General features: G+C 42.5%; 1 long non-coding RNA gene across 1 annotated transcript; it reads left to right on the plus strand.

Moving 5' to 3' along the window:
* The first annotated feature begins 1,203 nt into the window (after positions 1-1,203).
* LOC308468378 lies at positions 1,204-4,030 on the plus strand. Its single transcript, XR_013981615.1, has 2 exons — positions 1,204-2,413; positions 2,517-4,030. It is a non-coding gene; the product is annotated as an uncharacterized lncRNA (long non-coding RNA).
* Positions 4,031-24,812: the final 20,782 nt, after the last annotated feature.

Raw genomic sequence — 24,812 nt, forward strand, 5'->3', positions numbered from 1 at the left:
CAGGCTGCGCACCTGGTCCTTCAGGGGCACAGTTACCCCATTCAGGACCAGGGAGTCCCTCACACCCGCCCGCCCCCCGTCCCCCAAAAACAGTACTTTTGTGTTGTCAGGATTCAACCTCAATCTGTTAGCCACCATCTTTCTTTAAAAAAACAAACACACGCACAAACCCAGTAAGTAGCCAGCACTATTTTTCTAGAAAAAGAGATGCCAGAACTCACCCTGAATGCCTCCCTTGTTCTCTCATAATGGCAATGGTGCCCACCTGAGAGGTGTCAGAACTGAGTTCCGGTGAGTTCCGGCTTTAAAAAAAGCCCTGCAAGTAACTATATCAATGACCAGCTTTGCTGGCTCTGGATGGTGTTTAGCTTACATAAAAAAAGAATAGGCAGGAAGTTCATCTACCCAGAAATGAACAACATTGTCTGGAGTGGTGAAACCAAGTAAGTGAAAGAGAGAGTTAGCGTAACTCAGTAGGCATGTCAGAGCACATTTCCCTCTCTGAGTTATTGTGCAGTCAGAAACTGAAAGGATGTGAGGATTTTGGCTGTGTACACTGTTGCTATAAATAGACAAATGCATTCAAAGAACAACCAAGCAAAGAGCTTGCAGAAAGGTGCTGTGTCATGCATCTTATACCTGTTAGGTACTTATATACGATTATGATATACATATATGACAGTATTACAGATGGTGGAAGAGATTCAGTTCAATTTGCATTTAAAGGTGAACCTTCTTAATTCATACTATCAGAAACAATACAAGAACCTAAACGCAACTTTCCTTCATAATTTACACATCTCTGACATTTGCAATTCATTTGTCCTGCCAAGTAATGTGTAAAAAGTGCATATACAGGCGTAAACAGCTCCGTTCCTATCAAACCTCTGGTGCTTACTGAGCACTTTTTGTAAATTCCAGCAGGCTTTTTAACTGAATTCATATTTTATTTTTTTAACTCATTTTGAGTCTTACTGTATCGGGTCATTTGTATACCACCTAGAGATTACTGTGATTGAGCAGTAAACAGATTGTTGAAATAAAACAAAATAAAACAAACAAATGCACATAATAGCAAAAGTAACATCACAAAGGCAGCATATTAGGGAAATTTGCTTTGGAATAATTTTTGTGTTGTGAATATTAGGTGAAACGTGCATTAAAGTATGGATGCATTTTTTCATCAGGATTTTTAAAAATAATAATATTTGCAAAGCAATATGGAAATGTGGAGAACTAAATTTAAGATTGGTAAAATGAGAAATGGAAAGAAACTGCAATCAACTGATTGTCCACTGCTAGCTATAGCACTTGTGGATGCACCAAGCATGTTAATTTCACATCTTCATGACTTGTAACCTTCCGCCCGTCCGCCCCGCAAAAGACGGAGATGCAGGTTTTTCAAATTTAGACTGTTACGGATGATCTGAACATACAACACTAATTCTGGAACAACTGCACTGGCTACCAGTTAGTTTCTGGGCTCTGTTTGAAGTTTGAAGTTCTGGTTTTGATCTACGTTATGTATTGGGTTTAACACATTTTAGATTACAAGGCGCGTTCTAACCAATCGTATAAGAGTTGGTAGATGAACGTTCTAATGGCAAGTAAGTGCATGCACTTTCAACTGTCAATGGTCAGTTCATGCTCGGTTTATTATTATGTTGTCCAGTCAGTTTGGTTCTTGTGTTCCTATGAGTGAGCTGTTGTCACTGACAAATGTTGAATAAACTTAGTTGAGCAACTTATACTGCCTTGGGCTTCTGACTTTTTCCGAACTCTTAACATTGGCAATGAAGGTGGGATAGATGAGCTCCCGCTGGCTGCCAGAGGCCCAAGACTGCACCACAACACCACCACCTGCAGCCTCGCAGTAAGCGCGACCTCACCGCCACACTGGACTCAGCAAATAGTCCCGGAAACAAGACCGCGCCTGCCGCGTCTTCGCAGCCACTCATAATCGCACAAGCGACTGCTCCAAGTCCGAGGATGGCTACCAGTCATTGTCGGCCACCACTGGACTTTGATATGAGCCATCCTGCAGAATGGCCGCAGTGGCTCTGCTGAATAATGAGCTATGTCCAACTACAAGGCTTCACTAGGGAGGCAGACAAGGTGGATGTGCTACTGATGGTGCTGGGAAGTTCCACCATCACTCTACCGGAAGGTCTGATGGCACCCAGGGACATAGAGGCATGAACTTTCGATGAGCTGACACAGGCTATGACAAGACACCTTGTGCCTCAGCCAACTAAGAACCACAGCCGCTACGACTTTGCACACAGAGAGCAACAAGCGCAAGAGTCAGCGAGTGAATACATCACAGCGCTCTGCACGATTTTGATGTACTGCCAATTCGCTGACATCGAGGAACGACTTCTTGAAAGGTTACTCAGTGGCGTGAGAGACAGCTGTCTCCGCTGCAAGCTGCTGCCAAAAGATGACATCACAATGATGGAAGCAACGAATATGGCCACGGCCTTTGAGAAGGATAACGCCCACGAGGCGGCCCACAGCCCACATACCAAAAGGAGAATTCACCACATCCAGTGAGATCGGTCGTCTTCTGTAGATTCCCACAATGAGGATGTCCACCGAGCTTCGGACCGATTCTACCAACACCAGTACTCCCAAGCTACGAGCGCATCTTCGAACCAGCGGTCATCTGACTCACCTTGAGGGACCTGTGCCAGCTGCAGAGAAAACCACTAGCATCGGACATGCAGGTTTCGGGACACCACATGTCGCCACTGTGGGAAGACTGGGCACATTGGTCGAGTCTGCCACTCCAAGACCTCCAGAGCATGACCCAAGCAACATGTCTACGAGGCCTACATAGAAGAGGAGTGTCCACCGCTCCAGCCAGGGTACTTCAATTTCCACCGCCAGGGTCCAATAAGCTCAGGGTACAACTCAAGATAGAGGGAACCCCGTGCACTATGGAGTTGGATGCCGGCTCATCCTACTCCATAATATCTGCTAAGACTCAGAAAGAGCTTTGCCCTAACGGCAGTCCTCAACTCCCCCCGGCCCCTGTAGTGCTGTGGGACTTCCAGAGAAAAAGAATCCAGCTAAAGGGGACGGGCACCTTCAAGGTCCAGTTTAAGAAGTACACCAAGAATTTGAACCTCATTATAACCTAAGGCCATTCACTAGCCTTCTGGGCCTAGCATGGTTCAGGTCGTTAGGCTTAGGTATTTCAGGGCTTAATCAGATTTCCCCAAGGGCAGATTTCGAATCGATCTGACCGGGCTCTTGAGCAATGACCATCCACCGTGGTGTGGGGGGCTCCATGAAGGTTCTCCCTAGGGGACACTGTGTACGTCCAAAACTATGGGCCTGGACAGGGTTGGGTCCCTGGTATCATTGCCCGCTGTACAGGTCCGGTTTCCTACGAGGTAGGGTTGGAGGGGGGACTGGTTTGGAAGAGACACCTCGACCAGATCAGAGCCAGGGCACCTCCGAACATGGAACTTCAAGTGGAACCAGAGGACAGAGAAATGGGTACTTTGAGAGATTCTGTGCCCAGGCCAGGGTGGGAACCAGACAGGTTGCTGGTGACTGAGTTACCTCAGCAGGGCAACTTCAGGCTGGAATCCTCAGTGGCTCCATCAGCAGTGACCCCTTCAGAGCCGGCCTCGGTGACCGCCCCACTCAGACCGCGGGTACCGGAGGAACCTCCTGGGTCACCCACTCGGGCACAGGAACCGCAATGGTCCCAGCGGGAGCGGAAAATGCCGGCACACCTTGATGACTATGTTTGTTCCTTTTGTTAGGAAGTTGGGGGGAGGAGTGTTATGTATTGGGTTTAACACATTTTAGGTCACAAGGCGCGTTCTAACCAATCGTATAAGCGTTGGTAGACGAGCGTTCTAATGGCAAGTAAGCGCATGCACTTTCAACTGTCAACTGTCAACGGTCAGTTCATGCACGGTTTATTATTGTGTTGTCCAGTCAGTTTGGTTCTTGTGTACCTATGAGTGAGCTGTTGTCACTGACAAATGTTGCATAAACTTAGTTGAGGAACTTATATTGCCTTGGGCTTCTGACTTTTTCCGAACATTTAACAATCTATAAAGCCCCAAGACTTCAAAATCTCAAGGACTGCCTCTCCTCACATGAATTGGCTCAGACCATGCAATCATAATCTGAGACCCTTCTCCATGTGTCCCCTCCATAGGAGGTTTGGAGGGTGGCTACATGAGAACAGGCCTTTTCAGTAGCCACTCCTGGAATGCTCTCCCCAGGGAGGCTCACCTATAGCCAGAGCTGAGTGTGTGAATTGGGCAAGAAGCAGAAAGCAGGCAGAAGCCTGAGAGTGAGAGCTATCCTTGATTTCTGCTTGAATCCAAGGCTGCGCATGTTAGAGAAGCAAGACCTTCTGTAGTGTTAATGCTGTGAGCCCCTCCATCATAGGCTCAGGTTTTATATAGGCTCCTGGAATCTCACACTGCTCAGAGATTGGAATATATATGTTATTTTTTGTTGCAGTATGAGGACAATTTGGGGGAGAAGGGAAAGGCAGCGCCAACTACCAACACCACCATGTGCAAGCTCCCCTTCAAACAAGCCCTCCACTGTGAAATTGGGTTGAAATAAGTGTCGCACAGCGGTAAATTAATCAACGCAGAGTCTTCTTCATAAAGAGAATGAAACTTTACTGAAGAAAATAAACTTGCTCAGAAACAGCATAGTCAAAGAGCATACACAGAGTGCTCAAAACAGCTAGCTGACTCTTCTCAGAGGCACAGATATGAGTCGCTGATTAACTGGAGTCCTGCAGCCGCTCTGTCAGCAGCAACACAGCATACTGGCTAAGACACACACACACTCTACACTGAGGCCCACAGAGATGGCTGGTTACATCTACAGTGGTGCCCCACAAGACGAATGCCTCGCAAGATGAAAAACTCGCTAGACGAAAGGGTTTTCCGTTTTTTGAGCTGCTTCGCAAGACGAATTTCCCTATGGGCTTGCTTCGCAAGACGAAAAACGAAAACGTCTTGCAAGTTTGTTTCCTTTTTCTTAACACCGTTAATACAGTTGCGACTTGACTTCGAGGAGCAACTCATAGCACGTGGTGTGGTAGCCTTTTTTGAGGTTTTTGAAGACTTTGGTGATTTTTGAAGCTTTTCCAAAACTTCTTTTGCAGCCATTTGGTAAGTTAAACTTTTAAAACTTTTTGGGGGGTTTTTGGATTTTGGGTTGGGGTGTTTGGAATTCAAGGACTTGGTGTTGGGGAGGGGTTTGGAAGAATCTGGAAGCTTGTGTGGTTTTTTTCTGCATTTTTATGATTTTCTGTGACCATTGGGCCACTCTGCTGTTTTTTTAAAAAAATTCTGGATTTGAATTTCTGTGTGGTGGGTGGCTGGGGGAACAGTTGAGGAGGGGTTTGCAAGAATCTGGAAGCTTGTGTGGTTTTTTTCTGCATTTTTATGATTTTCTGTGACCATTGGGCCACTCTGCTGTTTTTTTTAAAAAAAAATTCTGGATTTGAATTTCTGTGTGGTGGGTGGCTGGGGGAACAGTTGAGGAGGGGGTTCTTCAGCAAGAAGCAAAGAGTGGAAGAGGAACCTTCTTCGAGTTGTCCCCCAGAGTCTTAGAAAATGTACTGTACACTTTGTTGATTTTTAAATGTTTTTCTGTCATGTTTAGAAATGTAATTTATTGTTCCTTCAGTTTTTGAAATGCTCTTTACAGTATGTGTGACTTTAAAGAGCACTTAATAAACTCTTGTTGTACCAAATTTGGCTTTGTTTGGACTTTTTTTGACCATAGGAACACATTAATTGAATTTCAATGCATTCCTATGGGATTTCGTGCTTCGCAAGACAAAAAATTCGCTAGACGAAAAAACTCGCGGAACGAATTAATTTCGTCTTGCAAGGTACCACTGTATAGGGAACCCAGGATGAGTCACAAATCACAGTGACACAGCATTTTACTGCTAACAGGCTTGAAAGATTTGTGTAGGCCTCGTGGGCTGCACTGCCTAGGCCTTGCCTGCTTCTGCTCTCAAGAACCTTTGTCTCATGACAATAAGCCTTCCATTAGGCACAATAAATAAAATACTTCTTTCAATATTAATTAAAATGGAGGAGTGTTGCTTCCAAGGGGGGTGGGTTGTATTTGGGGAGGAAGGATTGCCCTTTACTCCCCAGCCTAGGACCCCACACACTTTAAAATGTCCTCCCACACTGCAGTTAGGTTTGAAATGAAGCGTTCCATTGTAGCTGCTTAGGGAGCAATCCAAGCCCAAGATACGCCAGAATGAGTAGAGCTTGGAATAGGCAGATCTGCAGCTGAATCTGGGCTCATCAGGGAATACACTGGCTGAAGACCTTCATTCCAGTTCAGCCAGACGTGGACTGGCATTAAGTCCTTCATCCTGTCTCAGCCAGGGCTCAGGTGGCTGAGCCAAAGCCACCTAAGTAAAGGCCAGAATAAGTCTCAAGCAGCGTTCAGGAGAAGTGGCAGGGACAGGATGGGGCAAGGGGGAGACTTATCCCTATTCCAAATTCTGTTCAGTTCAGTTGTGTGACTTGGCAACACAACAGAAGTGATGCTGCCAAAAAGTGTAGTGTCTTGTTTTCCCTCTGCCAAGCATGGGTTGTCTCAGCCGGCTGTAGCCCTGTTGCTGAATGGAGTTTGGAATAGTGTAAATTACAACAGCATAATTTACCCTGGCTTTGTAGAGTTTGGATTGCTTATTAAAGTGCAACACCTTTTTTCAACTTTGTGTGTATGTGTGGGAGAGTCCAGTTGCTGTGCGTGTGTGCATGTGAGTGTGTGTTGTTGCAGTTCATGGACAAAAATGATAACCCTTACCCTAAGAAGGACCATCAGCAGTGAGCCCTGCAATAAAAGATTTCTATCATACTTTCCGTACATGTATTCTGGCATCAAATATAAAAAAAGGGGGTGTGATCATCAACCTTTTCATTGTAAAAAGAGTGGGAGAAAGTGTGCCTAAAGATATTTACCACCCATCAAACACATTATTTACTGAGAGAAACATAAAAGAGGAGAGTAAAAATCTATATGGATTTATTTTTTATACGTGATCATCAGCAGATTATAGAAGATTTGAAAATATGGACTTTTAACAGTAATTATTTAAGATCTCCTCCTGGTTGTCTTCTTTTTAAAAAAAAACCTGGTAAAAAGTCAAATGTTAATTAAAAGCTGAATCAATAAAAGGAGAATTTAAAAGTAAGTTAGGTTCACTCAGTACAGAACTGTCCTCACAATGAATTGCTTGAAGATACACTCAGCCGTCTCACATTAGAATCATCAAGGACAGTTTAAAACAGATTTACACAGTAGGAGGTATTAACATTTCGGTAAAACCTTAATGGGGAACTTTCACACCAAGTGAAAATTGAAAAGGGAAACATTTAAACAAAATGCAGATTAATTAACCAGCAATTTTCGGCATTCATCTGGCTATTAATGGATATAACTGTGCTGTACATCCCATCCTTAAAAGCTTCCTGACCTATTCGCTGTCCATTATGCTGTGATGTGCTAAGGAAAAAAAAGTGCATTTGCTATAATGCACATATGGCCTGTTATTGTAGAGATCACTGTCCTCCCACAACACAGTTGCCTTCCTGGCTCTGTTTCCTGCCTGGAAATGGCATGTGTTTCAGCTTGTTAAGACATTTCCTTTAATGTTGATATTATACCATCTTTTTGCCACTTATGTCTACTAAGTATACAGACAGGCCTGAGGTAGATGTGAATAGTTTGTGACAGGGGTTCCCAAGCAGTGGTTCCCAAGCAGTGCAGACCACTCTGTCATTTTTTTTCAAGGTGGTCTGTGGCATGTCTGTGAAAAATGATGACAGATGCAGCCACAGCACCTTCATTCTTAGAACAGCCCACTTGGCAGGTGATCAGGACAGACTGACGGGAAGATGAGGCACTTGAAAGGAGCAATGAGCAGGGAAGTTAATAGGGGGCTAGAATTAAGAAGTTGAATCTTGATTCAATTAAAAAGCATACTGCATCTAGCACAGTACGTTGCAACAGGCAGAAAAATAATTAAGTGGTGCACCAAGACCCTCAAGAATTTTAAATTGGTCCATGGAGAAAAAGTTTTGGTTCATGCAGTATAGCATTTAACACATTTTAAGCTCCATCCATGGAGTACCAGTGAAATTAACACATGGTATCCACAACTGTGAGACTGTTAATATAGATTGGTGAGGAACTTGCAGCCCTCTAAATAACGTTGGGTTCCAACTCCCATCAGCCCCAGTAAGCATTGGCAATGGTCAGCCCCAATGGGAGATATAGCCCCAAAGTATCTGGAAGGCCACAGATTCCCCAGCACTATACTGTATTGAGGCTTACAATCATATGCAGTTTCCTGGGAAGAAATCCCATGAAGAACTACTTCTATGCACATATGCATAGGATTGTGTTCCTCATTGCCCAAGTTCATCCAGAGATGAAATTCCGTGGGAATTTGAATGCAAATTCAAATTAACCGTGTTTGAGAACATCCATATGCTGTCCTGCACCAAGTAATCCAAATTAAACAAACAAATTACAGGGAAACACTTTTCCTGTTTTTGTGGTAGTATTTGGCATGAACTTCACATATAGACTGAAATCTGCCCCCACCCCTACCATTTAGTTAAATATGATGTCATTTGCAGATATGCCGATCGGTTTGTACAACACATCTAAGTCTGAAATGTGTGCTACAAGATTAGGCCAATGCTACCTTCCAAAGACTTCATTTGTTCTCTGCTGGAGTCTTCATCTAAAGCTCTATTTGACTGATAACTAGATGCCTTTCAAATCCCTCCTTGCATCTTCACAGGCCTGTGATGTTTTGGCACTGTGCTTTTCATAGTTAACCATAATGACCATACTGTTGCTTCCCATGTTGTCTAAAGCTTGGTATTTTCTTTTATATTTATTTTCGGGAGGGGAAGAGAGACACTTTGCAAACTGAATTTTTACTCCTATGCAAAACCTTTAGAAACATCTCATTATGCCACACACTCTTGGTCGGGCTCTCTATTTGCTCCCATTTGCATTTAATATATATATTTTTAACAGTATTTTAATTTCTCACTATCTTCAAAAAAGCAGAAGAGATAACACTCATGTGCTGGAGCGTCTGTCTCTTTCAGCAATGTCTGCCTTCATTTAACAATTAAAGTGTGAATGAGCCGAGCCCATGAACAATTGAGCAAACTTGCTGTTGTGCTTGAGATATTTAAAAACTTTTATAGATGGCAGTAAAGGTCTTGGCAATGAAAAAGGATGCAAACCTGATTAGCTCCCTGAAAATGAGAGGAAAAGCGAACATATCAACACACAAAGATCTTGCCTATAGCTACTCATCTACATTGTTAATTACAAACCCTACTGTGGAATCCAAGAGACTATATCAAGGAGATCAATGGGTTTAACAGGCTGCTAAATATTCAGCAAAGAGCTTCTACCTTAAGCTCAAATTAGCAGAGAGACATCAGCAGTGTTTTTCTTTTTCCTCCAATATTGTGGATTCCATTGTGTGGATAACTCTATGCGAAACGGATCAGATATGGAAATACCAAATATGACAGCTTGTTCATTTTGATTTGGGGGATGAAAATAGTAGGGGGCATAAAATATTTCCAAGGGGGGGGGAACTAAATTATGAAAATCTTTACCTTTTTTGCTGCATGTTCACTGTCATTGTTTCTCTAACCAACAGATGCTTTAGCACCACATTTTAAAAAACGAAAGAACAAAAAGCCCATAAGAGACTTCCCCTTCCTGAGAATAGTAATATGGGCAGTCCCAGTCAATCAGGGACCATATAATGTGCAAGATGACATGATGACAGCCCATAAGAGTGAGCAATGTGGATTAGGACAGATTAAGCAGCCTTCAAGAAGCATTGTCTCTATTGTCTGCGGGTGCATTATTTGATTCCTTCTCTTAGTGAAATGTCTTTAAAAAAACAAAAACTAAAGGAATTTGATGCTTCAAAAATGTTAACAAATCTCTCACCATACCTGGCTTTCACTCAGCCCTGAAGATAAAATAAGGGACTTTTGCACACCACCTCAATCTGCGAGAAATGTGAGATTCCAGGGTTCCAGGCACTCACATAGGGTTTGGGTTTCCTTTTGGAAATGAGGCACAGTGGGGACTGTAGTTTTCTTTAGGATATATGGCTTATTTACTAATATATATAAATTCTATATGGCTTATTTACATATATATATATATCCTGAGGGGATGCAAGTGGCGCTGTGGTCTAAACCACTGAGCCTCTTGGGCTTGCCAATCAGAAGGTCGGTGGTTTGAATCCCCGCGATGGGGTGAGCTCCTGTTACTCGGTCCCAGCTCCTGCCAACCTAGCAGTTCGAAAGCACACCAAAAAAGTACAAGTAGATAAATAGGTACCACTGCGGCAGGAAGGTAAACAGTGTTTCCATGTGCTGCTCTGGTTTCGGTGTTCTGTTGCGCCAGAAGCGGCTTAGTCATGCTGGCCACATGACCCGGAAAAACTGTCTGCGGACAAACGTCTGCTCCCTCGGCCTGTAAAGCAAGATGAGCGCTGCAACCCCAGAGTCATCTGCAACAGGACTTAACTCTCAGGGGTCCTTTACCTTTACCTTTGCCTTTTTGTATATATCCTGGACCTATGATGGAGGGGTTCACAACATTAGCACCTCAAAAGGGTATTGTCTCTTCCATAACTGCAGCCATCGATTCAAACAGAAATCAACCATCATGCTCTGACCCTCTCTCCAGCTTGTTGCATTTACCAACTTGCAGCCTTTTTTCCTCTAGGTCACATTGCAGTCAACTCTAAAACTCTGCTCCAAACTGTGGCTTTAACTTCTAACTAACTCAGAGCTAAAGGAAGAACCCCACCTCTATTTGGCATCCAAAACACAGTCCACCGGCTTTTGCTTTTTTAAGGGCCCATCACTTTTCCCTTTGTTCTCACTCTTAATGGCTCATTTCCTAGGTGATTACCTCATGAGGAGATCACCCTGGCTTATATTTTAACCCTTGCTGGATCAAGGGTTAAGGAAACTTGATTAGTTTCTAACACTTTCTGGGTCCCGAACTTTTGGGGAGTCTGGCACCTCAAACTCATAGCAGAACATTTATGCTTCATTCTGTTTGCCATATCTTGCCTCTGAAGACAGAAACAGTCCTGACCTATAAAGCCCTGATCCTATGAAATGACTTAGATACATGATTCATCTAATCCTGATGCTGTAAATAAAGCCTGCAGTACATTGGGTTTTTTAGCTACAGAAAACAATTTAAATATAAAATGTCAAATTTAATAATTACTTTATTTTTTAAAAAATGCACATAAAATGTGTATATTAGTGGCAACAGTGTACCAAACTGCACTGTTATAGAATTAACTGCAAAAATGTGTGTATTGAGCCAAATTGCATACAAAAATGTCTGTTTTAGGAGAAATGTGTGCTAAACTGAAGACATATCTTCATGAGGCCTTAAAAAAAATATTCTCAAAGTGAGATAGTAAAAAAAGAGAAACTGAGAGAAAACTGAAAGTGACAGGTTTGTCCATTCCTATTTGGAATAAGCAAACTGGGGCAGATTCCCAACACTGCCTTGTATTCTACAGCACAAATCCAATGCTTGTCTCCATGATTTATCATTTTATGCATTTAACCAGTGCAGAATTTCAAATACATAAACCACCTGATCCATTTTCTCCCTGTGTGATGTGTGACCTTGCTTTCAGTAGTATTAAGCCTACTTTTCATCTTTTCATTGCCTGGTAAAATGGTAACAATAAAACAAAAAAACATTTTTATGCAGTTAAGCACAAGATCATAGGCACACAGCACAATGGGTATGAATGCATGGTGTGCTAACGGTGGCTTCAGGATGAGTCATCTTACACAGTTGTGGTGGGCAGGGAAGGGAGGTTTTATTGCACTTCTTTGCTTCAGTACAGGCTTTGGCAGAAAGCAGCTAGCAGCTTTGGTTAGGGTCCCACAACGATAAGAGGCATAAAAATTGCAAGAGCCCTAGGGAGAATTACAACTCCCCTCATCCTTCAGGGTTTTGTACCTTGGCACTTATTTATACAGAGCACCCGGGCAACACAGGAGAGGAGAACCAGAAAACCTCCTCCTGTTCCAACCTTCATGAGCTAGAGATGCTGCTCTTATTTTGCCTGCTACTTAATGGGAGGGGAGGGGAGGAGGGTGTTTCAGGTACTCAAAAACTGGCTCAGAGAGCTATTCTGTGCATCATAGTTTATCTGAGACCCTGGGCCCACCCACCAACAAATTGCAGCAGCTGGCCTTGACACCAGATGGGAGGATAAATTTCCAGGCAGGCATGCCTGCTTCGTGCAACCCCACATGCCAGGTGAACAGCAGCAACCAGAACAACTGCAATAGCAGGTAAAACTTTTGCTACCATCTCACTGCTTTGCAACTGCTCCCTGCAGAAGGGAGAAGAGAGGTGCTAGACTATGTAGCATCATTAGAACGGTGAGGATTGTTGCATGTGTACTTTCCACAAACAATTGTTATCTACCTTAGAGTATGTGCAATATCCCAATAAATAAACATACTCTTTCTTACAGAAGTTTGATCCCTGACCTAGTTACATTTCCTAGACTGCAGATCGATCTGTCTGTCTACCTAATCATTCACATGCAGCTTTTTTGGCAAGAAAATATCATCAAAGAGGCATACAAAACAGTTATTTAAAAACATACAATACAAAATAAGCAGAACAGCCAAATAACTCGCATAGAAAACTCAGGTGATGAAATCTCATGGAGGGATAGAATGCCATGTGGGAGCAGAGTATGGCCAGAATCCTGAACAGCAGAATGGTTGTTTTGGTGTAAAAATACATTGCAATATGCTATTATGCGATTAATATGCTATTAATCTATTTTGCAATTTTATGACATGAACTGCCCTGAGATCTACGGATGAAGAGTGGTATACAAATTTATTCTAATAACAACAATAATAATCTTACTTGTTGAAACTTGAAATGAAAAGATAGGCAGCATCAATATAACACTCTGATATTGTGGGTCAATCAATATTACAGACTTGCTAAAGAGAACAGTCTTCACAATATTTCTAAAAGTCAAAAGGGAATGAGCTAGATGAACCTACCAAAGGAGGGAGTTCCATAACTTAGCACCCAGCACAAATAAGGCCTTGCCCACAAATTTAACCGTAGACACTGGTGAGACATGGAGCAGAGCTTTTCACAATCATCTTAGTGGGTGGACAGAATCATGCAGGAGCAAGCAGTCATTTCAAGACCCCTTTTGAATACATCCTTGCATTAAAACAAATGCATCCTTGCATTAAAACAGGCACAGGCAAACTCAGCTCTCCATATGTTTTTGGCCTACAACTCCCATCATCCCTAGCTAACAGGACCAATGGTCAGGGATGATGGGAACTGTAGTCCCAAAAACATCTGGAGGGCCAAGTTTGCCTATGCCTGCATTAAAACAAATACATCCTTGCATTAAAACAAAGCAACTTTTCTGCAAGCAGAAAGCTAGCAAAGTGTGAGCTATGCTGGGATATATCTACTTGATGTTTGCAAGAAATTTTATGCAAAAGAGCATTCAAAATTGGTATCTCTCGTCTGCAACTTGTACTGAAACAGTTCACCATACCACCTCATTCTGCTGCATCTATGGACCAAATCATTATAGAGCAGCTGAAGAAGGTAAGGCTCAGAAAGACCCCAGTCTGAAACCCTGGAGAGTAGCTGACAGTCTGTGCAAACAGTACTGAGCTAGATGAACCAATGAGTGACTCAGTAAAAGGCTCTTTATAACCGCATTGGACGTCAGTTTCTTTAAATTAGTGGTGCAGTTTTCTGATTTTGGACTCTGGACTTCAGGTGTCTCCCTCTTTAGATGGTGAAGTGGATTACTTCACTTAATTGAAGGAACTGGGTATGTTTAGCCTGGAAAAGAGGTGGCTGAGAAGAGATAGGATAACCATCTTCAAATATCTAAGGGGCTGCCACATGGAAGATGGAGCAAGCTTGTTTTCTCCTTCTCTGGAGGATAGGACTCAAACCAATGGCTTCAAGTTACAAGAAAGGAGATTCCAGCTAAACATCAGGAAGAACTTTCTGACATTAAGTGCTATTTGACAGTGGAACAGACCCCCTCGGGAGCTTGTGGATTCTACTCTCCTTCATTTGAGGTTTTTAAGCAGAGTTTGGCCATCTGTCATGCTTTAGTTGAGATTCCTGCATTGCACGGGGTTAAACTAGATGATCCTTGGAATCCCTGACAGCACCACAATGAAAAATGCACCTTTTCTGGCCATCAGGCTTCTCACCTCAGATAGAAGGGCCCCAAATATAAAATATAAGGGTCAATTTGAGTCCATAACTTTTGATTATTTAAATTCTACTAGCCAAATAAAACAGAGTAATCAAAAAAGTCTATTATCGACATTCTGTATTTATATCACAGTGGAGCAAACCGAAGGTGGGAGTCAGGGAAGGGAGATTTAAATTGTATGTGTGAAAGGGTTAAACATCCTTAAAACATTGCTGCTGCTGCTATGTATTTGCAGGCAAAAAAGAGAAGCCACAAGCTGTTTGTTGTTCAAGCATTTCCCCCCCCCTCCCCTTCTCTCCAGCAAGGCTGCTGTTTTCAGCTTCCGTTCTTTATTTACTCTAAAAAGGCATATTCAATTTTCTCTCCCACTCAAAAGAAAATACACAGCATTGTAATTACTCGAAACGTAATAGAGTAATTAGATAGGGAAGGTGTTTGGAATTTATATAGAGATGCACTTGACTACGTGGGCTACGTTCAAGGTTGCTTCTGCATTGGACAACCTCCAGCCACTGCAGTAGCATCTGGTATGAAACAGGTTTTCTCTAGCTTTTGGATTAAAAAATATATAATAATAGAGAGCAATCATCCAAGGTGCTTTAAAAAGAAAAAAAAAAGAAAAAACATTTCCCTTCTGGACATGAAGTGATATTAGGCATGATATAAACGACAGTTTGCAGTAGGAAGGAAATATCATTTGCAACCCAGAATCAATTGCCTTCCATCTAAATTCTTTTGCATTTTTTCACATTAAGTTAAAAGGTTGGAAGTGATTGAAGCAGGATACATTTTGCGTAATTTGCAGTGAGATATCTTGGCTTTGTTTCCCAGCCAGACAAGTTGAAGTGAATGAAAAGAGGTCTTTAGACAGTCCAATCCAGATTTAATGTGGACATCTTCAGCCAAAAGCATTTTTGTCTGCAAGAAATGAAAGTGTTTATTCTAGGCAGATTCTGTTTGGCTGTTCCTTCCTCCACGCTCTCAATGCCCACCCCACCCCTGCCCAACACACACACATTTCTGCCTGAGGCAGCAAGCCATAGTGTGCCAATAAATCTTGCCGGCATGGAGGAAAATATGCAAAGCTTTGCAGGCTAAGTGGACCCTGTCTCTTTCAGCATATTAACATAAGAGAAGGTTTTTTCTATTGTATTTTATTTTTTTAAGTACAACAAGATAGGAGCACATGAGATGGCTGTACTACACTACAGCATGGAAAAGGTGTATGTATAAATGCTATGGTATTTATTTATGCACGATTTGATGTTTATTTATTTATCTGTAAATTTATTTATACTCTTCACTGTAAGGTCCCAGGGTGTGTCAAAACAATATAATATTCAATTGTAAAAAAACCACCCTAATAAAACAGTTACAATTAGGGGGAGAAACACGTAAAATTATTACAGGAGTTTGCAAGAGCTCTGCATGGTGCTTTGAAGTCCTATCAGTCATCTTATTGTTGGGGGGCCTCAAAGTGCCATTTCACCTGATGTCTTTGTGATGTCAGGAGATTAGCAGGTAGGTGGGATTTGCCCAAGTGGACAGAGGGAGAAGAGATAAGGATCTAGTCCTCTGGCAGCATCCATCTCGCCACCCCTGGTGTAGAGGGCTGTGCCAAAAAAAACCTTACTCATTTCCCTCCAACTATTTTCCATCCTGGCTATGCTCCATTGCTGCTGAAGAGACCCCAGCACTTCCTAGTCTTTGGGAAAGAGGCCGGAAGGCTCCTTTTGGCAGGGGAATTGGTCATGCTGCCTTAAATCCGCCTCTGTGATATATACTCTTGGGCGGCAGTTTTGCAGGTTTTTATGTGTGTGTTTTTTGTATGTATTCAATAAAATCTTGTCAGGGGGATAATGTGAAACAAAGCTTCAAGAGAAAATTATCAAAGTGACATTCATGGGCGGGATGAAGCGTTTTGTTGCACTAAGCTTACTTTTGAAGTGGCTGGCAGATGTTTGTGAGTGTCTTGTTTTTCATTCTACAAATCATCTCTCCAGTGGTCTGCAGACTTTCTGGGTGCCTGTGCTTTCTGAAGCCCCCATGCCATCCTTGACTGAGCTATCCTGTAAAATACAGAAGGTAAGAAAGTAATGTGTGCCAGATCACTATCTATATCATCCTTTCTTTTTTTCTGGGGCTACTCATTGTAATCAGTACCAGCACCCCACTTTGTTTGTTATTTTTAACCAAAGCTTAAAAGTCTGGCACTTACTGTAACAACTTCGTGGTGAGTACCAACACCTTTTATCGGTGGTGGGAGAGCACTGATCACCATCATCATTTTTTAAAGATAAAAGGAAAGACTTCCCTTAAAAACGAAATCACCATGCACATCAATCCCAGGTTCTCAGTAGCTACCCTTCCCAGCCCACACTTCAAGTATGTTCCAGAGGAAGATGTCCCAAGGAAGATGCCTTTCCATGGGGCTTCTTGATAACAAGAAGTTGGAGAGGCTGCAGAATCCGGAAGAAATGTTTAATGAGGCAACACACACATACACACCATTCATGGCCCCTTCTAAGCAATAAAGTAAGTGGAATCCTGCACCTATCAAAAGTATAAAGAAATATCTGAAGCACCCTGAAAAAGAGACCGTAAGACAACTTTTAGAGAACCTGTGCACAGAGTACTTATATGCACATTGAGTTGTTTCTAACGTTGCTCAGAACAGACCCACTGAAATTATTGAACATGACTAATTTAGGTCAACTGGGGCTACTCTAAGTAAACCTTTGTTGGATACGAACTGTAGGTTTTATTCAGACCTTCAGGTGCATGGGTGGGGAACTGGAGCAGAAAGAGTGAGCACAATATCAGTTTTCCCTTCCACAAGTTCTCTATCTGTATGAAAGAGTTCTCTGATTGCTATTCTGGATGATATATTATATGTGTGATCCCATTTGTGTACAGTGGTACCTCAGGTTAAGAACTTAATTCGTTCTGGAGGTCCGTTCTTAACCCGAAACTGTTCTTAACCTGAAGCACCACTTTAGCTAATGGGGCCTCCCGCTGCCGCTGCACGATCTCTGTTCTCATCCTGAAGCAAAGTTCTTAACCCAAGGTACTATTTCTGGGTTAGCGGAGTTTGTAACCTGAAGCGTCTGTAACCTGAAGCCTCTGTAACCCGAGGTACCACTGTACTTATTTTCTTCTGACAACAATGCAGCTTGGGGAGAGGGGTCTGGAACAGTTTCATGGGGGAAATGGGAGGGCTAGCCCTTTCCCTAATGATGTTTCTCCCCTCATAAAACCTTTGAAGATGCCATGTGCCCTGAGTGCTCTTGAGATTCCCAGCAACAGGTGTTCAGCAACTGATATCAGATGTATACTACCAACAACAGCAGAAGCAGACTGTAGCTGTCATAGCTAGCAGCCATTTATAGCCTTATTTTCCATGAATTTGTCTAATCCTCTTTTAAAGCCATCAGTATATCTTGTGAGAGTGAATTCCATAGTTTAGCTAGGTGTTGTGTGAAGGTGTTGTGTTGTTTGTTTGTCCTGAATCTTCCAACGTTCAGCTAGAATGGATGGTCTTGAGGTCTTGTATTATGAGATTGGGGGGGGGGGGGTTCCCTGACCACTTTCTCTGCACTATGCATAATCCTTTGCACATTTATAATGTCCCCACTTACGGTTACATTTCCTTATGTGACAAAAACAATCAAAATTGAATGGAGGAGTCTGTGCATATTCCCAATGCAAGACTACATTGGCTAGACTAGTTAGGGCAACAATGGCACTATAACAGGTCTGGTCTATGTTGCAAAATAGCTAGCTCTGCTTCATAACTTGGCACACCCTCCCTGCCACACACAAAAAGAAACCACAACCCAGTTGCAACATGCAAGAGCCCCTCAGCAAGTAAAGCAATGTTACAAAGTTTTAATGAAAACCTCTAAAATAAACCATGCCTTCCTCTGAAAGTTCGGAACCATCGACTTGTAGTGTTTCTAGACAGACTCAAAAGCATGCCATGTTCATATTGCTCTACCTACACATTTCTAAGACCAGACTAGTCATCTGAGTCTGCCTTATAACAAGTCAGACCTTTGGCATTAACAAAACTCCCATAATGAATCAGACCATTGGGCCATCTAGCATGGCATTGCCCCTGATGACTGGCAGTGGATCTCCAAGAATATGGGCAGAAGTCTTTCCAGCCTTTCTGTCAATGACCTATTTAAACTGGAAATGCCAATGATTAAACATTTTGCATGCAAGTATGTGTTCCGATCCTTGCCTCCTTCAGCTGGCCTGCCTTCCTATTCCTAAACTACATCACGCAGGGGAGAATTCGTCTTAGATGAGCACAAGACTAACATCAAAAAATGATGTTCTGCTTCTTTTAACTCCTTTGCTAGATATTCCACAAAGCTGGGGAAATTCCAGGATTTGCTGGTGCATGTATACGTGCTATTAAATCAAAAACCTTTTCACAAATTTTGACTGATGTGGGTTCACAGATGTACAAATCCCCAAATTCTAAGTTCAAATGAAGTATGGAAATCAAAGAAATGTACAGTTAAAAGCTTTCAGGTTTTACCTGGTGGATACAACATCACAGTTTTGATCAATATATAATTAGGCTGGCCTCGGGATAACTGATCAGTGCACAAGCTATCCTCAGAATATATATTGATGTTTCACATTGCCCAGTGAACTCAAGAAATGGATCATGATCTGTATAATGCAACAACACAGGTATCTACTTTAAGATCCTGAATGAGTTATCAAACAATGTGCTATCTGAGGCTGCAAGCCTCATCAAGGATTTGCCAGGGCTTTCTATCAAGCCCTTGGGATTCTCCCCAGGCTACATCTCTTCTCTAGACTACCAGACTCCTTTCTAGACCTTCAGCAGCCCTACTCTGTGTCCCTGAGCCTCTTGCTCAGTAGTGCAGTGGTAAATTCAGAAGTGCAAGGTTCCTTCATGATAGTCACAGCTGCTGCCACCCAACCATGCCCCTTATAAAATTAAGCAATAATCTTATAATTATACAATAATAATTAGGGATGCATTGCAACAATAAATTCACATATCTATGTGTTGCCTTTCAGGATGACCTGCCATTTCCTGTGCACATACTTGGGAAATTATTTGGAATGCTCCAGTATCTTCCTTCAGTATGATTTAACTTTCATTTTCCATGAAGTTCTATTGTACATTAAATAACCTGCACACCATTTTCTTGGAATTTCAGATCTTCCCATTGCCACTGTGCTGAAGCATCTCTGGGCCACAGCAGATCAACTAGGAAATAATTCTAGCCTAAAGAAACTGAAGGTACATTCTTTCACCTTTGGTGGACGTGCCCAAGGATTAAGGCCTTCTGGGAAATGATATATAATGAACTGAAAAAGGTATTTAAACATACCTTCTTGAAGAAACCAGAGGCCTTTCTCCTAGGCATAGTCGGCCAATTGGTGCCAAAGAAGGACAGAACTTTTTTATGTATGCCACAACAGCAGCAAGAATACTCATTGCAAAGTATTGGAAGACACAAGATCTACCCACTCTGGAAGAATGGCAGATGAGGGTGATGGACTATATGGAACTGGCAGAAATGACTGGCAGAATCCGAGACCAGGGAGAAGAGTCAGTGGAAGAAGATTGGAAGAAATTCAAAGATTATCTACAGAAATATTGTAAAATTAATGAATGCTAGAATGATGTTGGATAGTAATTAAGTGGTTTCCAGTTGTAATGCTTTAAGGGAATATGAAAAAAGGGTTATAAATAGGTAAAAATTTAATATTATTACTTTTAAAGGATTTGCTGAACCAACAGATTGAAGTGGAATACAAAAAAGGGAGGTATGAGGAGGTCCGGGAAATAAGTCAAAGGAAAATAAGTAATGGAAAATCTGTGTGTTTTTAACTATTTTTATTTTGTATTTTTGTCATTTTTTTTCATTTTTATTGTAATATTTTAAAAAATCTTAATAAATATCTTATAAAAAAAGGAAATAATTCTAGCCTAGATATGGTTGCCCCTTTAATTGAAACAATTATCAAGCAATTAGTAATTCTCTACTATACAGCAAATATGAAACACAAGTATGCATAACTAAAGAAGACATCTGGATGGGCTTGCTGGTTATTATTATTTCTATATGCTTTTTAGCCGATTCTAAAACAGTATAGTGAGGGTGACAGCCTCATGTTAATAGATGGAAACTTCCAAAGCATAAATCCTGCCACACCGAAAGATCAACTCTTCACTGATGCACAATGAACATTAAATAGCACTTGTAAAAGTGCCACAGGTCTAAACGATTGAGTAGGCATGCACGGGGCCAGTCAATCCTTCAACAAAGCTGGTCCCAGGCTGTTAACAAGATCCATGGAGGCAGATCTATTAATTGCTAAGTCCTTTTAAAACACCACTGAGCAGAGAAATCCTAGTCCCTAGATCAGCTGGCTGGAGGTGGTTAGAATAAACTGGAGGTGCCTTTCTACCAACAAATATTTCTTTGGGTAGCTCTACAGCCAGGGGTCTCCTGCTGCTACATTTTTTCACTATGTTTATTGCTAGGCCCAGGTACAGACCATTCCAAGAGCATGACAGGGGTGGGTGGAAGCAACCTATGAACTACTCAAAGACTCTTCGTCAAAAGAGGTCTCAGAATCAGGTCCCCCTCTATGCCAGTCTGGAGCTGAGGTAAACAATCCCACTGGAAGCAATAGGATTGCCTGACCAGATGGTGACCACACCAGCCCCCAGGGACCACCAGAAAGGAATAATGACTCGTGACGACGTGTTATGGATTTAAAATTTGGCCACAAACTTTATTAAACTTTCAAATGTTGGAAGACCTTGGCTGGGGCTCCTCAGGGTAAATAGGATATGGGGGTGCCCTGCAAGACACATGTGTAAGCAGGCAGCCCACCCCATATCCCCGCACGCAGGGTAGTTCACTGACAACCTTTCAGTGTATGGCCAGTGACACCCATTTACAACCCCTTTAAGAGGGGACGCTGGAATCGCTGCCACGGGGGGGGGGGGGTAAGTCACCACTTCAAACCCCCCCCCCCCATTTTAGGAAAGAAAAGACTAAAGGATTCCACCCAAGGCCTTAAACCGCCAAAGTTGTGACGAATTGCTACAGGGAAGACAAAACCTGCCAATGCAGGAAAATTTCTTCCTGGTTCTTCAACAGCAACCAGTCCAAAGACCGTAGCAGCACCCACTAAACAGAAAGAAAAAAGGTTAACTTGCAAACAAGAAACATTAAACTAAGGGAGGGTTGGGTGGGTGAAGCTCCTGAGCCAACTGCCTGGCTGCTGCCCTATTTATGTGACTGGCTCCACCTGCCAGCAGTGGAATTTGACTTAGCTGAGGCTGGGCGTGAACCTACAAAGAATAACCCTGAGAGGCAGGCCGGCCCACACAACCGGTAAGTTCCCTGGGGTCCGAAGCGCCGTGCGCGATCCTGCAAAGGGCAGCCACGGTGTAAAGTGTGAGTGCACATTAAAAAAATAAAATACCCACAAAAGGGAAAAAGTAAGTTCGCCTCCACTTGTCTTCACTTCACTTCATGTCCTGGCTGGTATGAGTCAGCAGGAATTTGTAAGGAGTGGCTGACCTGCTGATTCTATACTCCCCACTCACCTGATTCAGAATTGTGCCATACATTCATGGCCAGATCATAGGAAACTTTGTGATGGGCAGATATGTCAATTTAAGATTTTTCCAATCTTAAAGTCAATTTTCCAAATTTCCATATCAGTTTGTATTTTAAAATAATAATAATAATAATAATAATAATAATAATAATAATAATAATAATCAGCATGCAGTATTAGTGTGAATTTCTCCTAATTCATTGTAAATGAAGGGGACATTGCTTGCAAAAATGTGTACAGTAGTAAAAATTGCATATCTATATATATATTGATTAGGAGAAATTTGCAATAAAATTGCTGGTGAATTTTCATGAGGAAATATAATGATGATGATGATGATGATGATGACAAATTTCTGTAAAATGCAAATGACTTGAATTTAAGATTGGAGAAATGAGTCACTGAGAGTCCCCAAACTGACAGATCCTTCCAACCTATCACATGTTAATAATGGAAATCAGGGTCTCCTCAAGCCCCCTTGGAAGGACCATTTCCAGTCCCACTGCTGATGCACTGTGGCACCAATTAGGAAATCCACACACCTTAAAACTGAACGTCTCTAGTACTGTTGATGTACTGTCAGAGGCTCCAGCTGGGGATGGAAGTGGCCTGTAATTCTTTCCTTTTCAAATATTTATCACGTTGCTCTGCACAATCTATTTCAGTCTCTCGCATCAATTTCATGCACTTTCTGTTGTTTGTATCTGTTTTACTATTTCCAGTTCTTAATAGTTCAGATGTTTCCATTAGCAACTTCATATTTAAGCCATTTTCAGGGTTCTTCCCCATATTTTTATATTTTAGTAATGAGATTTTAATGAGGAGTTGGAGCCACAACAGTTGTCCCCATAAGGCTCTCTCCTTTATCTTTCTGGGCAGCAATCACATTCTATGCATGGCTCTGCCTGTCTCAAATACTTCTTACAGTGTTGCTCTAGTTCACCCTGCATTATATTCACACTGTGCTCCAAGTGAAAACCAAACTAATGAAGGAAACAAACTGGTAAATGCAAGAGGCAGAGGATCAATTTCAAGCATCATTCCAAACTATGATTTGGAACTGGATCCAGGAATAAAGAGACAGAGAGAAGTGAGTTGAACAGGCCACATTAATTAGCATCTGCAGGGGGAAAGGAACAGTATGGGAAACTAAATTCAATTTCCTGCCTTCGGTGAGTCCACCCTGTTTGTCGCAAGGAATATGACATGGTACAGCCCCAATGACTGGACCTCACCTTCCAGTGATGTCATTCCTAGCCCTGACCTGACACCAGATGTGGAGCCTCAGATGGCAATGCACAGAGCAAGGACTTTGAGGAGCATGCAGGACCCCTGAATCTAATGTTAAAGGTGTCCTTGAGTGACCCTCTGATATCTGATGAAGAATCCCTGGAACTGTTAGAAGAGAATGAGCCAAGCCTTTGTGGCAGCCAGTATGTGACTAGGGTTAGCTCCATGGCAGCCATTTTGTGGTGATGCCCACAAGTTTCTGTTTTTGGTTTTGTATTTCCAAATGTATACAAGAAAATTGCAAAGCCCCCTTATAGGCTAATATCCCTGAATCTAGATTTGTTAGGCTCTGTTGCCCCAGGGAAAAGGCTGAAAATAAAAAAGGCAAGTTATCGGTGGGACAGAGAAGTGCTGTTCTTGACCACAAACGGTCCAAACCAATTGATTCCCAATGTTTTAGGTGTGAGAGGAACACTGGAGTGAGTGTGAAAACAGAAAAAGTGTGCTCTCACTTCTTCCGCACCAGTCAATAGCCAGCAGGGCATTGGGTAAGGTGATTTAACTGTCTTCAGTTTGGAGGGATGAAGCCATGGCTCAATGGTAGAGGATCTGTTCTGCATGCAGAATGCCCCAGGCTCAATCCCTGGCATCTCCAGGAAGAACTGGAATAATACCCTTCCTGAAAGCCAGGATAGTTACTGCCAGTCAGTACATACAATTATGGGCTAGACAGACCAATAGCCTTGACTCAGTATAAGGCAGCTTTATGTGTTTCCTCCAGGCCAGCCTGCACAGTTCAATGTTAATTTCATATTTTTATTTCTGTACAGTATTCCTACCATGATAAAGCACCCAAAACTGCAACAGGAGCATAATTGCACAGCCAGACTAATTTCCCCTATTTAACGTGGTCTGCGCTCTCTGGGATAGGACATGCTCTCATTACAACTTTCATGCTGGTCAGTTAACAAGGGCTTAAAAGGGGGCGGGGGGAGGAAAGGAAAGGAGAATGTGCTTCAGTCATTTCACAACCTATTTGTTCTCTTTAGTAAGGTGGTGAAGCAATGTATGCCATATCTACTGCCACTTGTAGCTTTGCTGAAAGAATCTAATCAATAGGACAAGGAAGAAGAATCCCCTTTCTAGCCCAAGTTCATCTGGCATGCTATTCAGAATCAATAACACAAAGTCCCAATGTGGGATGAAATTTTGTTGACAACAGCAGGAGTGGGGAGCCTGTGGACTTGCAGATGCTTCTGAACTCCAACTCCCATCATCCCTGGCCATTGGCTATACCTTATGGGGCTAGTAGAAGTTGTAGTTCCACAATGTCGGAGAGGGCAATGGTTCCCCACACCTTAACTACTGCAATACCCTAGTTTGGTGGGACATGGCGGGAGTATGCTGGCTGACCAATGGTATCACCCAGCCCTCCTGTTGGGTTGAAGTTGTCCATCATTTAGGCCCACCATAGCATGGGCTGCTCCTGTGGGCCCTCACATCAACCTGAGTGTGTGGTGGCCCAGCTCCCTAAGCTGGAGTCACTGTCATAGTGCAACATGCTCAAGACCTCTTAAGAAGACCCAGCCCCTCCTGC

The sequence above is a fragment of the Podarcis pityusensis genome, assembly GCF_964106645.2.
Source record: "Podarcis pityusensis genome assembly, chromosome: Z".
Classification (NCBI taxonomy): Eukaryota; Metazoa; Chordata; class Lepidosauria; order Squamata; family Lacertidae; genus Podarcis; species Podarcis pityusensis.